Source organism: Cupressus sempervirens, chromosome 1 (assembly GCF_028749045.1).
Source record: "Cupressus sempervirens isolate cs-2001-9-10 chromosome 1, ASM2874904v1, whole genome shotgun sequence".
NCBI lineage: Eukaryota > Viridiplantae > Streptophyta > Pinopsida > Cupressales > Cupressaceae > Cupressus > Cupressus sempervirens.
In genome coordinates, this window is record NC_143118.1 from 548476463 (window position 1) to 548492242 (window position 15780).

Genomic DNA, 15780 nt, shown 5'->3' on the forward strand with positions numbered 1-15780 from the left:
AAGTTGGTATGTTAGGTTAGGCTACTTATTTTCCATCTTTTGAAAATAGCCATACCAACTATAACTTTCTAAAAACCATTCGCCATAACAAATAAATTAATTCAATTATTTGGAAAATAATTTTGCCACCTTTTTATAAAAAAGGTATCGTTTATTAAAATATTCGCCAACCAATATCCATATTTCAAAACATAATTCGCCATCAATATTAATAATTTTATTAAAAACAAAAATTATAATCGCCATTATTTTATAAAAATCGTCTAAACTATTAGAAAAATTGCCACCAAATATCCATCCATTGATGCATAATTCGCCAACACTATTAATTTTTTTTCCACCCAAATGTCATGTGATTCGCCACAATTTTATAAATTTTGGGAGGTGGGGGGGGGTGTCGGTCCTTAAAGTTATCCCTAGTCTCCTTGATTTGGACATACTAAATGTCTCACTTTCTTCTTCTATTCCTACATTTTCCTCACTCGAGGAAGAAAAATATGACAAATACCTATTTGTCGGTACCTACACTCCACAAAATAAGAGAGATAGGTGGCAATGAGAGAGATATTTTATAAATGTTAAAAGACATTAATCTCTATGGAGTGTACAAACTTATACCTGATGATCCATGAGATTGTATGGGATGCTTCTGAAAGGGCTTCAAGTTTCTGCATATGTAAATCAATTGTCTTATGTTAGCTAAAAATTCATGATACATATACTCAAAATTAGATCAAATATTAGCATCACATATTAATTATAAATAGTAAAAGGTACAAGATAAGTTAATCAAATTAATCATTGATCTATCAAAAACTCAATATTGAATAGCATAGACATTGATCACATAAGTATAAATTTCATTCTTGTCATTGATAATCAAACCCCCCTTCAATGTTAGCTAATCGACCCCCCCATCATTGACATTATTCTTCATCCATCTCATCATCAAGATCATCATCATCATTGACATCATCACCACCACTATCGTCGTCGTCATCATCATCATCATCATCATCATCATCATCATCATCATCATCATCAACATCATCATCGTCATCATCATCATCATCATCATCATCAGTAGCAACATCATTTGCATCAAGAGCATTATCAACTAACTCTCGATCATGATCCACTTCTTCCTCTTCCTTGGTATCTTCTTCTTCTATCACATTATACTTTATTGACCTTCCTCTTGGATCATGTTTAAAAAAAAATGACCAACCCAGTTTATGTGGAACCTCTAAGTAAAATACCTGCTAACATTGGCTTGGAAGAACATAGGGCTTATCCCCAAAAATCTCAAATAATCGTGTATCAATAATTGGAAATCCAATTTCATGGTCAGTAGTAGTTCTATTAGGATAATTTTGATTGAGTCATAGTCTATACCATTTGATGATGAAGAGAACTAATTTGAAGGAATTAAAGTCATAGCCAATTATATCAACCAAAGTGTTATAGTATCAATTCTGACATTCTCGAGGATGTAAGTCATTTCTAGATGAAATATTGATCACCTGGAAGACTAAACTTATTCCAAAATCATAGGTTCTCTTTGTTTCATCAAAATCTTTGATGTGAAATTTAAAACCATTGCATAACATAGCCTTGTTATTTTTCACATACAATAATGTCAAACATGTATAAATTATTGCATTACGAGTTCAAAAACATAGGATTGATTAACAAACTTATAAGTACCTAGAGATCTCTTAAACCATATGCTAAATCTATTTCCTTTTGTGTAACATTGGGATCTCCATTACAATGAGCTTGTTTAACCAATGAACACATAGATTCCCATTTTAATCTATGACCATAATGTTGACATCAGTCAATCCATACCATCATCCAATCTTGATTGTTTGCAATAAACAAATGTATTGCATCCCACTCTTTAGTAGCTATACAAAATTAAATAGATGAATTAAAATAGATTTATTTTGAAGATTAATAATTAATTAACTATAATGACATCTCATAATTTATTACTTTTCACTTTCCTAAATCTATCATTCCTGACCAAGTACTCCCCTTCAAATTTTTTAATGGAGTTGAGATCCCAAATGCAATCTATATGGATCTTTGCTGCAAGATTAGGAAGATATTGAGTAACATATATGATCATCTGGTATACCATATATCCATCAATAATAGAACCCACAAGACATTCTATCTTTTGAACCAAACCCTTCAAAAATTTCAAGTGTCTCTCAACCATCCACATTTACCTAGGTTGTACAGGTCCACACAATTCAATCTCCTCAACTTGGTGTATGAGGTAGTGTCCTTATGCATTGAAAAAAATTGAAGGTAAACACTTTTTCATTTCACACATTAGTAGATGAATTCTTCCAATAATTTATATCTTCTTTATGGATTTATTTAGATGATAACCACCTACAAGGGATTCACGACACAAAAACATATAAACATGAGACTTTACAATATATTACTTGTTTGATATATTGAACAAATATCATTTCTTACCTCATGTATTTTCCAAAAACACATATCACTTGTTTGATATTATTGTCAAATTGTTTGGGAGCAATAGAAGTAGCACAAACTGCGACAATCGTCAATTGATCATTTCATTCTTTTCTAACGTAATACAATGAAAATTGAATGCAGTTTCACAAATATATTGTAAATACAAAAGACCATAACTTACCTTGATGAAGCTATGCCAATCATGTTTTTTTTAGCCTTGGCCCAAATTCACTTTTCTTTGATATGAGATTTCTTATATTCGCAGCAAATCCTGTAGGAAATTAAATTTTTCGTATGACTTCTTTTATGGCATTAATTTGGTGCTTTCTTAATAACCAAGGAAGGACACTTGCATTAATTTGGTCTCCATTTCTATTTGATTCAATGATATTTTTCATTTCATGATTAGAATCATGAATGTCACTGCAAATTTTGGCAAGTTTTTCTTTGCCATGCCTTCCATCCAATATTTTCCACAGTGTCTATGTTACATTATTTTCAATATATATAGTGTCAAACAAAAGCACAATTTGTAGCTTCTTGTAGTAGGGCAGCCTACTAAATTCTCTAGGATAACATTTTAGTCCAGTCCGTGATGCCTTGATGACCTTCACGGTCATCAATTACATAATTAGCCAACAAAACACAATCAAAATATATAATTTCTAAACATAAACCATTAGGTGGAGTGGTACTACCTCAAATTATATTATATTAAAGGTACCATAGGTGAGGTGTCATTCTTTGTGGCTTTGATGTAATCTCTTCTTTCCTATTGAAAAGATGTTTTTCAGCGCTTTGATACTTATGATTTTTGTAGAGGAAGTGTCTACTCTCATCAAACACCTTCTTTCTTAAACTTTTGGAATGATGAGATTTTATCTTTGGACCACACATTATACATGAAAATTTTCCTTTTGTTTGAAGACTTACATGATAACAATACATTTAGATTAAATATGTTCATTTTTGAAATTGGTATTATCATGTACAACTAGATTTCATCATAACATGCCTCATAAATGTGTCAACCCTATGGCATCATGAATTTTCAACACAAGAATTGGGCATCATACACAACTTTTGCATGCTTTTGTATTCAATGAATTTATTAAAACATTCATGAAAAAGGCCAATTAAATCCACCTCTAGACATGCCACAAGAATCTTGTCTCTCCTCTCATTGAAATCATAAGACCCAAGATCTACAATATAATATATAATATATGCAACTCTTCATGGGTATAGAAATAAAAAATTAGTCAAGATTTTTGTTTTATACAGGCTTTCTATTGGTAGATCTAGATAATCAATTCCTTCAATTGGTTTTTTTAATGCTTCAATTGGTTTTCTTGGGCTTGAATCCAAAACATGTATAATAGGTAAGACATATGATTCATACTTGGATTGTAGCCTAAGGCAGAGGAGCTAACCATCACTTGAGAATATTGATGATCATGTTGATTATATTTTGATGTTCATACATATGGACTCGGGCACACATGAAGGTTTCAATACTGTGAATAGAATTGAGAACATTGGAAATAGTGCTAGAAAATCAATAGATGGTTGTTGATATTCAATCTTTCTAGAGACCTCACAGGTAATTTTAAGTGATGGAAACCTTTTTTTTCGATATCTTTCTTATCTTATGTGTATGAATTGAGTCAGAACTTTTGCTCCCAATTCAGGTATGGGATACAAGCTTGAGCGTGTGGGTATGAAAAATTTACCTTGGGCATGGCTGCAACTACATCCAATTCAGATGCACATATATTTTCTCAAACATCAAAATTTAAAATATAAAATATAAATAGAATGATATATAAATCCACAATTGCCAAGAAATAAAAAATGTAAACTCCATAATAATTTGCAAAAATGATAATATTCAAGTCTAAAAATGTCATTATACAATGAAAACACAAATTAAAAGCCTTGCTAAATGTTCAACTCCAAGCATGGTTTCTATAGGACTTTTTGTTGACCTTTCAATAGGTTTGAATTGCTAATTGTTATACAGTTTGTGTTTTCTATATGGAATTATAAGCAGTGAAAAGAAGGATGTGATTGAATTGTAAAATTTAACTAGCAAATGTGAACCAAGATAGAGGAGTTTGCAATAGTAGTCATTGGGATGATGATGTTGCATGAGTATGAGACATGACATTTGCAATTAGTGTCATAAAACTAAATGCTAGAACCTTATAGGTATGTTGTTGTAAAAATGTAAGATGCAAAAGGCATATGCCAACATGCTAAAAGTATGTGATCCAATCTTGTGTTGTTGAAGCAAGAAGAAATTAGAGGTTAAAATCAAAAGAATTTATAAGTGTCACAACTAGTCTTTCATGAACAATGTGTTTTCCCTAGAAGACTTCATGATCAAAGGACCCAAATTATGAATGTTCCATGAGACATATTCCTCTTGGTATGACCAAGTTTGATGGAGATTTATTCTATGTTAGGTTTGAACCAAACCCAAGCCTGCATCTAGCTCCAAGGGTTGATTATGGTATCTTTTTTTAACTCAACTAACTTCTATTCTTGGAATTTATATGTAAGTCTTATAGGTTTTTTTTAGTGCTTCTCCTAAAAACTATTTAGCAATCCTATTCTAAGCATCCATATTTACATGTTACTCAAGCATTAGCCTTCTAGATTTTTTTTTCTAAGTTGTGCTTTGTGTCTAATTATAGATTGTCATCTATTAAACTTGGCTGGAAATACAAACTTACATAAAATTGGTTTGAATTAGGCATTGATTATAGACTTACAAAAAGTAATTTCCAACATCCCCAAAGCTCAAGTAGACCCCATTTATAGATGGCTTAATGTAAGAAACTAAAAAATTGAACATGACATCCTCTAACACATAAGCTATGTAAGTGTAGGTCCCATTGGAACAAAATTCTTTAAACCTAGTAGACAAATTTTCAAATGGATCATCTAATAGACAATGAGACATTGTACATGGAAGATGACCACAATGAGCCTCAAGGATACATTCACCCTAAAACATGTTGACAAATCCACTAAACTACATATCTCCCTAATTGATAGGGTGACTGAAATAAAACACAAATAAATCCAAAGAAATATATTATATCCACATGCATAGTCAAAATCCATATTTTCTTCAACCACACATTTAACCACAACTACCACAATCTTTTTTATGGCATTGTTTATTCCTATCAGCCAAAAATATGATAGAGTATACAAATACCAAGGGGACATCAAGAGGCACCCCAAATAGATCTACTTCAAGAAAATTTCCCTCAATCAATATAGCCCTCAAAAATAAACATGCTTCAATTATTCCAATTAGAGGCTTGACTTGTAAGCCATTTTTCTTTAAATGATGAACTAATGCAACAAATGAAACAAACATATAACTACAAAAAACTATAACAATATAGACTATATGCTTCAAACTCAAATGTGAATGGTTCAAATCATCAAGAAATCCCAACCAATACATTTAGGTAGTTCTCTTTTGGTTTGCCCTTGACCTCCATCACCCTTGAGGGATGCAAATGATTGAACCTTACCACAACCTTGCCTTAGAAATTTGATTTTATGAATAGTTCAACATCACACACTAGTGCCTTACATAGCTTATATGGGCATAGTTATATCACCCAAACATTACCTTTGATGGAAGCTAAGATCATGCAAATCATCTTAAAGCCTTGGCAGTATTTATATTGATTGGATCTTAGCAAATAAATGGTCAACAACATGATCATCTTTCAAAACCTTATTGGAGACACTCTAGAATGGTTTAGTAAAGTGAAACCCACACCATTCTCAAATTCTAATCAATATCAGGTTTATGTAATCTACACCAAATAGTTTATTATTATGTAGTCCTCATTTTATGTCAATCATTGTTTAATTTAACCTCTATTGTTGTTTTTCCACCTTGTATTCATCCTTGATCTGTATGTTACTATGTAATTCCTATACATATTTTGGGGAATACCACTTATATCTTTATCAGGCAATGTAAATGTACTTTGGTGCTTGGATAAAATTTATTTAGAGCATATTTTTTGGGTTCATTAGAGCTCTTGCTATTAACATAGAAACTTTCATCAGTTGAATAAATTCATGTTTGGAATGTTAGAAATCAAATCAAATTTTGAAAATGTAGTGGTCTCATATATCCAAATTACATTACCTATGCTAAGATCTCTAGTTGTTGCCACGTCAAGATTATTAAATAGAAGAGAATTTGTAAAGTCACAATTAGACTCTTCATTTGTAGAATTACTTCTTATTTGATCCTCATCTAGATTTTTTGAGAGTGAGGCATCCTTTTCAAGTTATAATAAGTTGGTTGAAATTTATATTCCATAGGAACACAAAGATCTAAATATATTATTTATGCTCTTCTTCCTTTAATTCTTCCAATAATGATATAAGTTGATTTAGTTGGCAGAGGACTAGTTTAAATTTGTTTGTTTCTTATTCCTTTATTTCATGTATTACTTGAGACATCTATCATTCCTTTGGCATCTGAGATGATGTTCTTCTTTGATGGGATGACCACACAGACAGTGTTGAGACCTCCTCAAATGAGACAACCATAAAATTATTTATAGTATTTGGAGTATAGATAAGAATGGAATCCTAGAAATCAATAAATTATTGCATAAGTTACCATATTACTACAAGCAAAAATGATACTACATTCTTATAGGAAAATAAGAGAAAATGACATAACTTCATAAACTAGAGCACAAGTTTTAAAAACACATTTTGTGACCATAAATGGGAAAAAGCCTAGATAAATTATAGGAGCAAGCTTATTATTTTAAGCCTATTTAACTTGATTGTTCATACCCAACCAGAGGAGTAAAATGGTGATTTGTGACATAATTTGATTCACAAGAGGACGATAACATTTAGAGCTCTCAACAACAACAAAATGCAAAGGTCACAAGGGCACAACAATAAAATGCACTGATCGAAAGGGCACAACAATGTTCAGAGCTCTTCACCCTCATTTGGAGCTATCCACCTCTTTCACATGTAGCTCCACAATTGATCAAAAAAATGGGGAATGATGTCATGTTTTTTTTTTTAATAATCACATTGATGTCACAATTATGACACCAACATTGGTATTGTGACAACGTCAGGCACAATTGCAAAAAACATGAAAATCACCCACAAATTACACCACCATCACAAATTATCATTGCAATTTTACCCCAAATTTTGTAGTGTCCATTCTCAATTTTGCCTTTATTGGTGTAAGGAGGGGAATGAACATGTAGGGCCAAGGGTACACCTAACTACCAAAACACCTTGCTAAGTAAACACAATGGAAGAAACACACATAAAACAACACCATAGAGAGAGAGATAGCAAGAACTTTTATTGATTCATTAAGATTTTAACATACATGTCCATTTGTAAGGGGTTATGGATTACAACCAGATACAAAAAAAAATACAACTTCAAGATCTACAAATCAACTTCAATTTTGCAACATCTACTCTAAAGTTTCTAAATCCCTCTACCTCCTAAGTTTTTCCCTAGACTAAACAAAATATGTCTACTTATACTTGAAAAAATGGCTTATAGAAGATTCTATAACATTAGATAAAGAAATTCTAACCTCAAAATGGTCAAAACTCATCCCTAGAAAAGATCCTATCATTAAATTTATGATCTAAATGAAATATAAGAGTCAACTCATAATAAGAAACAAAACACAAACAACTCATTCAAAGAAGGACCCAAGCATTAGCAAACAACAAGTTCACTCAGAACATGAAGGAACACTCGATCAGCTCTCAGCAACTTGGTTAATCCTAACAAAACTTGGTCAACATGGATCAACTCAGTTAGCACTAAACCACTTAGTCAACACTACACTCAGTAATGACTACAACTTAGCAAGTTCAGAAAGAACTTGGTCAGAATTACAACTTGGCAAGCACATACACAATTTGTTAACACTAGAGAGCTTGATCAACATAGCTGGACTTTAGTTAAACTATGAGAATGAACAAAAGTGTAGGTTTACAAGGCCACCCAGGATGCTCCTGCATTAGACAATCATGGTTGAAAGAAATTATTCTCCTGAATCATACAAGTATCAAAACTTGAGTTGAATCCAACTCAGATTGAGAAATCCATTTAGCATCTTCAATTAGTTTATTCTTCCACTTCACAAAATACTCATAGTAATATTTTCCTCTTGTTCTCTTACCAATGCTCTGATCCAATACCTATTCAACCTCTTCAATCTACTTCTTAGGATAATCATCTAATACAAAAACTTCATCATCTAACTCATGATACTTATACAAATCAACAATATTGAATATAAGATATATATCCATGTCATTAGATAACTCAACTTCATAAGAATTACTACTTTTAAACTTCCTCAAGATCTTACAAAGTCCAAACTTCTTCATCTTTAGCTTACTGTATGTTCCAATAGGAAATCTACCTTTCTCCAAATGAACCATCACCTCATCACCAACTTCAAAAACATGATGTCTTCTTGACTTATCAGCATTGTCCTTATATTTCTGATTACTTTGTTTAAACCTCAACTTCACTTCCTCATGCAAAGACTTCATAAAACCAGCAAATTATTCCCTTTCAACACTTCTCTTCTCTTCACCAGCAACATCCCTCAAATATAATATTCCTCTAGGCTACATTCTAGTGAGAATCTCAAAAGGTATTTTTCCTATACTCCTATTTATAGAATTATTATATGCAAACTTAACCTGTGCCAGTACCAGCTCCCAATTAGTTGGTTTTTCTCCAACTAAGCATCTGGCAAATTACCCAAGCTTTTATTGACAACCTGTATCTGTCCATTTGTCTGTAGATGGAATGTAAAACTAAATCTTAACTCAGTACCCATCTTCTTCCACAAAGTCCTCCAAAAATAACCAACAAACTTACTGTCTCTATTAGAAATAATACTTCTTGCTAATCCATGCAATCTAACAATCTATTTGAAGAAAATCTTAGTAACATGCTCAACATCTAATGTCTTCTTACATGGTATGAAATGCCAACTTAGAAAATATATCCACAACAAAAAATATGGAATCATAACCTTTTACTGTCTTAGGTAATCCAAGAATAAAATCCATACTGATGTCACTCCAAGGTTTCTTAGGAATAGAAATAGGTGTATAAAATCTAGTATTCTGACTTACTCCTTTTGGAACTTGACAAACTCCACAACTCCTCACAAACATCTGAATATCCTTATACATTTGTGGCCAATAATACTTATCGTTCTACATACTCAATGTCTTATCAATTCCAAAATGTCTAGCAAATCCACCACAATGATTTTCCTTAATCAAATTAACTCTCATAGAAATTCTTAGTATACATAGCTAAAATCCTATAAAAAAACATACCTTCTTGAATGAAATACTCATCATACTCACTCATGGATCTGATAGATTTGGCTCTCCATGCCTCAAAAAAATCAAGTTTAGTATCATACAATGCTTTCATTTCATCAAAACCAAGAACTTCAACCTTCATCTCGGTCAAAAAAGAACGTCTTCTACTTAATGCATCAACAATTCAGTTAGTGACTTGACTTTTATCCTTGATCACAAATGTGAAACTCTGCAAGTACTCAACCCACTTCACATGTCTCTAATTCAACTTATGTTGACTCACCAAGTACTGTAAAGCTTTATGATCAGTAAACAACACAAACTCCTTGGGAATTAAATAATGTATCCACTTCTTCAAGGCTTGAACAATAGCATAAAACTCTCGATCATACACATAATACTTCCTTTTAGCATCATTCAACTTTTCACTAAAGAAAGTAACAAGTTTACCTTCTTGACTCAATATAGTTCCTATTACATTACCACTTGCATCACATTCAACTTTAAATACATTATTGAAATTAGGCAAAGCCAATATAGGAAACTCAACAACCTTTTGTTTTAAATTCTCAAAACTCTTATTAGCTCCACATCTCCATTTAAAATCATTTTTATCTCCCCTCATTGTCAGAGTCATAGAATTATAAATAGAACTGAAATCATTTATAAACTTTTTTTGTAGAAACTAGCCAAACTATGAAATGATCTTAGGTCACCCATATTCTTAGGTGTAGATCATTCCAAATTGCTTTAACCTTCTTAGGATCCATTCTCAAACAATCATCTAAAATTAAAAAACCCCAAATACACAATCTCCTCTTGCATAAAGGAACAACTTTTCAAATTAATCATCAACTTCTCCTCTTTCAATCTCTACAATACTTTTCTAACATGCTCAAGATGTTCTTCCTTAGTCTTACTAAATATCACAATATCATCCAAATAAACAATTACAAACTTACCCAAAAATATCTTGAGAACTTCATTCATCAACCTCATGAAAGTACGAGGTGCATTAGTCAAACCAAAAGGCATTACCAACAATTCATATAAACCATCTTTTGTTTTGAAAGGAATTTTCCATTCATCACCTTCTCTAATTCTATGTTGGTAAACAAATTGTTCTTTCCAATGTAACTCTTACATGCCCGAACCTATGAGAAACAATTTGATACCAACAGTTGGATAATCTATCATGAGATTTATAGATTTCCTCTGAATTGAAACATACAGCTCCCTTATCAATGATATTCAATAAATTTTTTTGTTCCTAAACTAATTGAGTATGTTCTTAACCCGAGAACGGAAGAGGAAAACCAAGCTAGCTCTAGACAGAACTAACTCAGGCAGATTTTAGTTCCTAAACCTATCCAATGCCAAGAACCCACAATTCCTATGACTTCTTGATACCGGTAATGCAATATGGATGCAAATTATGTGAATGCAATGAAGAAATGAAGATTTAATATTTAGATTTTTGCAATAGGAATATATGCAAATACTCTGATCTAAAACACATTCGCTATTTGACATAAGATGCAAGATAATGTCCAAAACCAAATACAACAATGCTCTGATTGAATATATTTAGAAAATAATACCCAAATTCTCTGATTTGAAGAAAAACTCTCCTTTGTTTTGAACACAACAAATATAATGCTCTAATTTTTATTTGCCTGCAACTCTGGCCAAATCTATTACAAAAATCAATGCATGAAATGAAATGCATAAAATAAACTACTGTCTCCCCTCTACTCTAGCAATACCTACTCTTGCAAAAAAGAAGCCCCTCAAAGGAAAAATGTTTTACAATAAATACATGCTCCAGCAACCATTTGGTTTCTTCCAGTGACTTTTCAGTTCTGTAACTGATTTTGTCTCTTTGACTTCTCATATTTTTCCTTTTGAAAACTGATATGCTTATTAACTTTTAAAGTTAATAATGATAGATATTAACATATCTAAATTATATTTTAACAATTGACATTTAAATATGTTAAGTCAATATCAAAATCTTTCCTTCATTGAGTGGACAGCAAAATAAATAGTTCTGCCAAGTAAAAATGAGCCATTTTTTGTGGGGCATATCTTTTTATTCCACCGTTTGATCGAGCTCATTTCTGTATATGTTCTTCCAAACTTGGTTATCTTCATCTTGACTGGAGCGATCAGAAAAATAATCAATGAGTCAAACGATATGAATTTCTGAATTTTGCTCTATATGACTGCTACAAAACAAAAATTAATAAAATAAAATTTCCAACCATTGTTCTTTCAATGCTCTATAATCCATGTCTTCAATCTGCAACAATGTTATCTTCAATGCTTACAATGTTAATTCTCTGCTGAAATTTGGGAGAAATTCTCTGGAATGCTTATAGCGGAAATTTGACTTTTGTCTTCTCCCTTTGGTGGAAAATTGACCTTTGACTACGAAAGTCGTAGCAAAAAATGAGTTTTCCATTCTACATTTAATACCGCATTGATGTTCAAATCCTCAAACAATAAATCATTATGAGATTATCATTCCTTGTTTAATCAAATAAATCTCTTTTCCATCTCTCTATCATGGATTTGATGCTTGGTGGAAATTCCATTTTTGAGTGCAAAAAGTGCACCCAATCTTCAATTTTCCATTTCCATGTAGTGGACACAATTTTGATGTAGATTGATTCACAAATTATTTTTCTGGAGTGATCTTGATGCTAGACCCCATATACCTTCATCTTGGATTGAGATTTGTCTTTTCTCTCCTCATGTGGAAAATTGGACTTTGCCTACGAAAGTTGTAGTGGAAAATGAATTTTTCGCTATGCATTTTTCTTTTTGCTAGAAAAAGAAATATTTGCTTCTCCAATGGAAAATTAGAAAATGACTACAAAAAGCGAAGCAGAAAATGAGTTTTCCATTACACATTTTTCCTTTGGTGGAAAATGAAACATTTGCTTTTCCAATGGAAAATCTGAAAATGACTGCGAAAGTCACAGTGGAAAATGAGTTTTCCACTACACTTCATTTTTCCTTTGGTGGAAAATCCCAAGTTGGCTTCTCCATTGTGGAAAATTAGAAAAGTCCTTTTCCATGGTGGAAAAATGAATTTTGACTTCTATTTGCTTCCACATTTGCATATCTGGACTCAGAAATAATTCAATCCTTCATAGAAATTTTGTTAAACACACTGAGAACAATTTCAAGAAATTCTTTATGGGTGGAAACTTTAAAAGTTTTTAAAATGGTGTACTGAAAGTGCAACTACATTCTGATATGATGATAACCACTCTTCAAATCAATCTTGGTAAAATAATTTTTTTCCACTCAAATAATCCATTATGTTATCCATTCTCGGCATAGGAAACCTATATTGCACTGTGATCTTGTTAGTAGCTCTGGAATCAATACACATTCTCTATTCTTCCTTGGTGATAATACAATAGGTACAACACATGGAATCAAACTTTCTCTAATTAAACCTTTCTACAATAACTCATGCACCTTGTCTATTAAGTTTTTCATTCTCTATAGGTGTCAATCTCTATGGTGCTTTATTTGGTAAACTAGCTCCAAGAATCAAGTCCATACAATGAATTATACTTCTTACTAGTGGTAAATGATCAGGTATATCCTCTAAAACAATATCTTTATACACATTCAAAAAACTTTCAATTTATACTAGTACTTAGTCAATAGTACTAGCTTCTGTTGTCACTCGATTTCCACTCTCTCACTTGATTATCACTATTGTCTATTACTTAGTTACCACTAACCTCTATCACTTAGTTATTACTATCTGCCACTCAATCATCATTATTTTTTGTCACACAGTTATGATTAGTATAACTTGGTTTCCTAGGAATTATCGCAAAACATATTTGATTCTTCTTCATTTCCTTTTCAAATTGCTTTCCATTAATCCTGCAAAATTTCAAAGTAGTACAATTAACCTCATCTGGATTTTCAATCAAAGGCAACACTGCTTGCTTTCTCCCATTCACCCAAATATTATATTGATTAAATCTTCCATCATGTATAGCATATCTATCATAATGCCAAGGTGGGAACAGAATATGACAACAATCCATAGGCATAATATCACACAAAAGTTCATCAAAGTAATGGCCAATCTTGAACTTCACAATACAATGTTCACTTACCAATATCTTATGGTCATCCTTGATCCATGAAACATGATAGGGTTTAGGATGTTTTAGCCTCTACAACTATAACTTTGTAACTATCTCTTTTAATGCCAAATTTGTTGAACTTCCACTATCAATGATCACCTTGAAGCATTTTCTAGACATCTTACATATGGTTTTGAAAAAAATTCTCCTTAGGATAGGTTCTTCATCGATTCCCTTATTACACAGAGTTCTTCTCACTATCATATTTTCTCTAGCCTCATATCCTCTTGGTGAACCCTTAATGTCTCCTTGAATCATAGCATTTTTGTTACCTTGCTCATTCTCAGAGGATCTATACTCAAAGGATCTATGCCCTTCATTTCCACATCTAAAAAATTTACTACAAAAACCACCTCTAGAATAAGAACTTGTACCTCCTTAGTAAGAATTACTACCTTTCCATTCGGTCTTACCTTTGTCATCATTTTTCCATTTATATTTTCTCTTATCTTGCATAGAATTGTCAGATCTGCCACCTTCTCCATAAGATCTACCTCTTTCTCTCTGGAATCTACCACCTCTACCTCTTTATCTTTATTCATGCTTCTTTGTCAAGATCTCTTTAGCTTTCAAAGCATATTGGTATGCTTCTTCAACACTTTTTAATTTTACAAAACTTATTTCATCTTGAATTCCATATCTCAATCCATTTAGATAACTTGCATCTTTCTCAACATCATCATCCACATGTCTAGATCTAATGTCCAATATATAGAATTCCTTAGTATACTCTTTCATAGTCATGTCCCTTTGTCTTATATTTTGCATCTTTCTCAACAAGCTCACTTGGTAATCAAAAAGAAAGAACTTCTTCTTCACATTGTTCACCATTTTCAGCCAAGTCCTAATCTTCTCCTTTCCTCTCCTTTGTCTATCAGTTTGAAAATTTTACCACCATAGTGAGGCATAACCTTTCAACCTAGTGACTGCAATTTTCACCTTCCTATTATCAGGAGTATTTTCAAACTCAAAGAACTTCTCCATATTAGAGATCCAATCCAACACAAAATTGGTGTCCAATTTTCCATCATAAGAAATAATTTCTACAATAGGCTTTGAATGTGCCCTAAACAATACTCTCAATGATCTTTCCTCATCTTGATCTTCTTTAGGTTCTAGATTAGGGTTTGGTGCTATTGCCTCATCATCACCCACATTATCAAGATATGCTCCTCTCCTCTAGGTTTTCTCCAAAACATCTATTTTAGTTTTAATTTGTCTCAATGTAACCAATATGACATTACTAATATTTCCTCTAACTCAAACAATCTTTATAATTAGGTTCCTACAAGATTGTAACCCTTTGCAAGTTATAGGTCAAATCCCCAAATTTTCCACCCTCCAACCAAATTTGATTAGGGTTCTACATGAACCAATCTCTACAAGGATGAACCTCAAGCTTTGATATCACCTAGCACAAGGAGGGGAATGAACAAGTAGGGCCAAGGGCACTCCAAACTATCCAAACACCTTTTTGAGTAAACACAATGGAAGCAAACACATAGACAAAAACACCAAGGAGAGAGAGAATAAGCACTTTTATTGATTCATCAATTTTTTAGCATACATGTCCAGTTGTAAGGCCTTCTGAGTTATGATGAGATGCAAAAAAAAAATTACAACTTCAAGATCTACAATACAACTTCAATTTTGTAACATCTTCTTTGAACTTTCTAAATCCCTCTACCTCCTAATTCCTA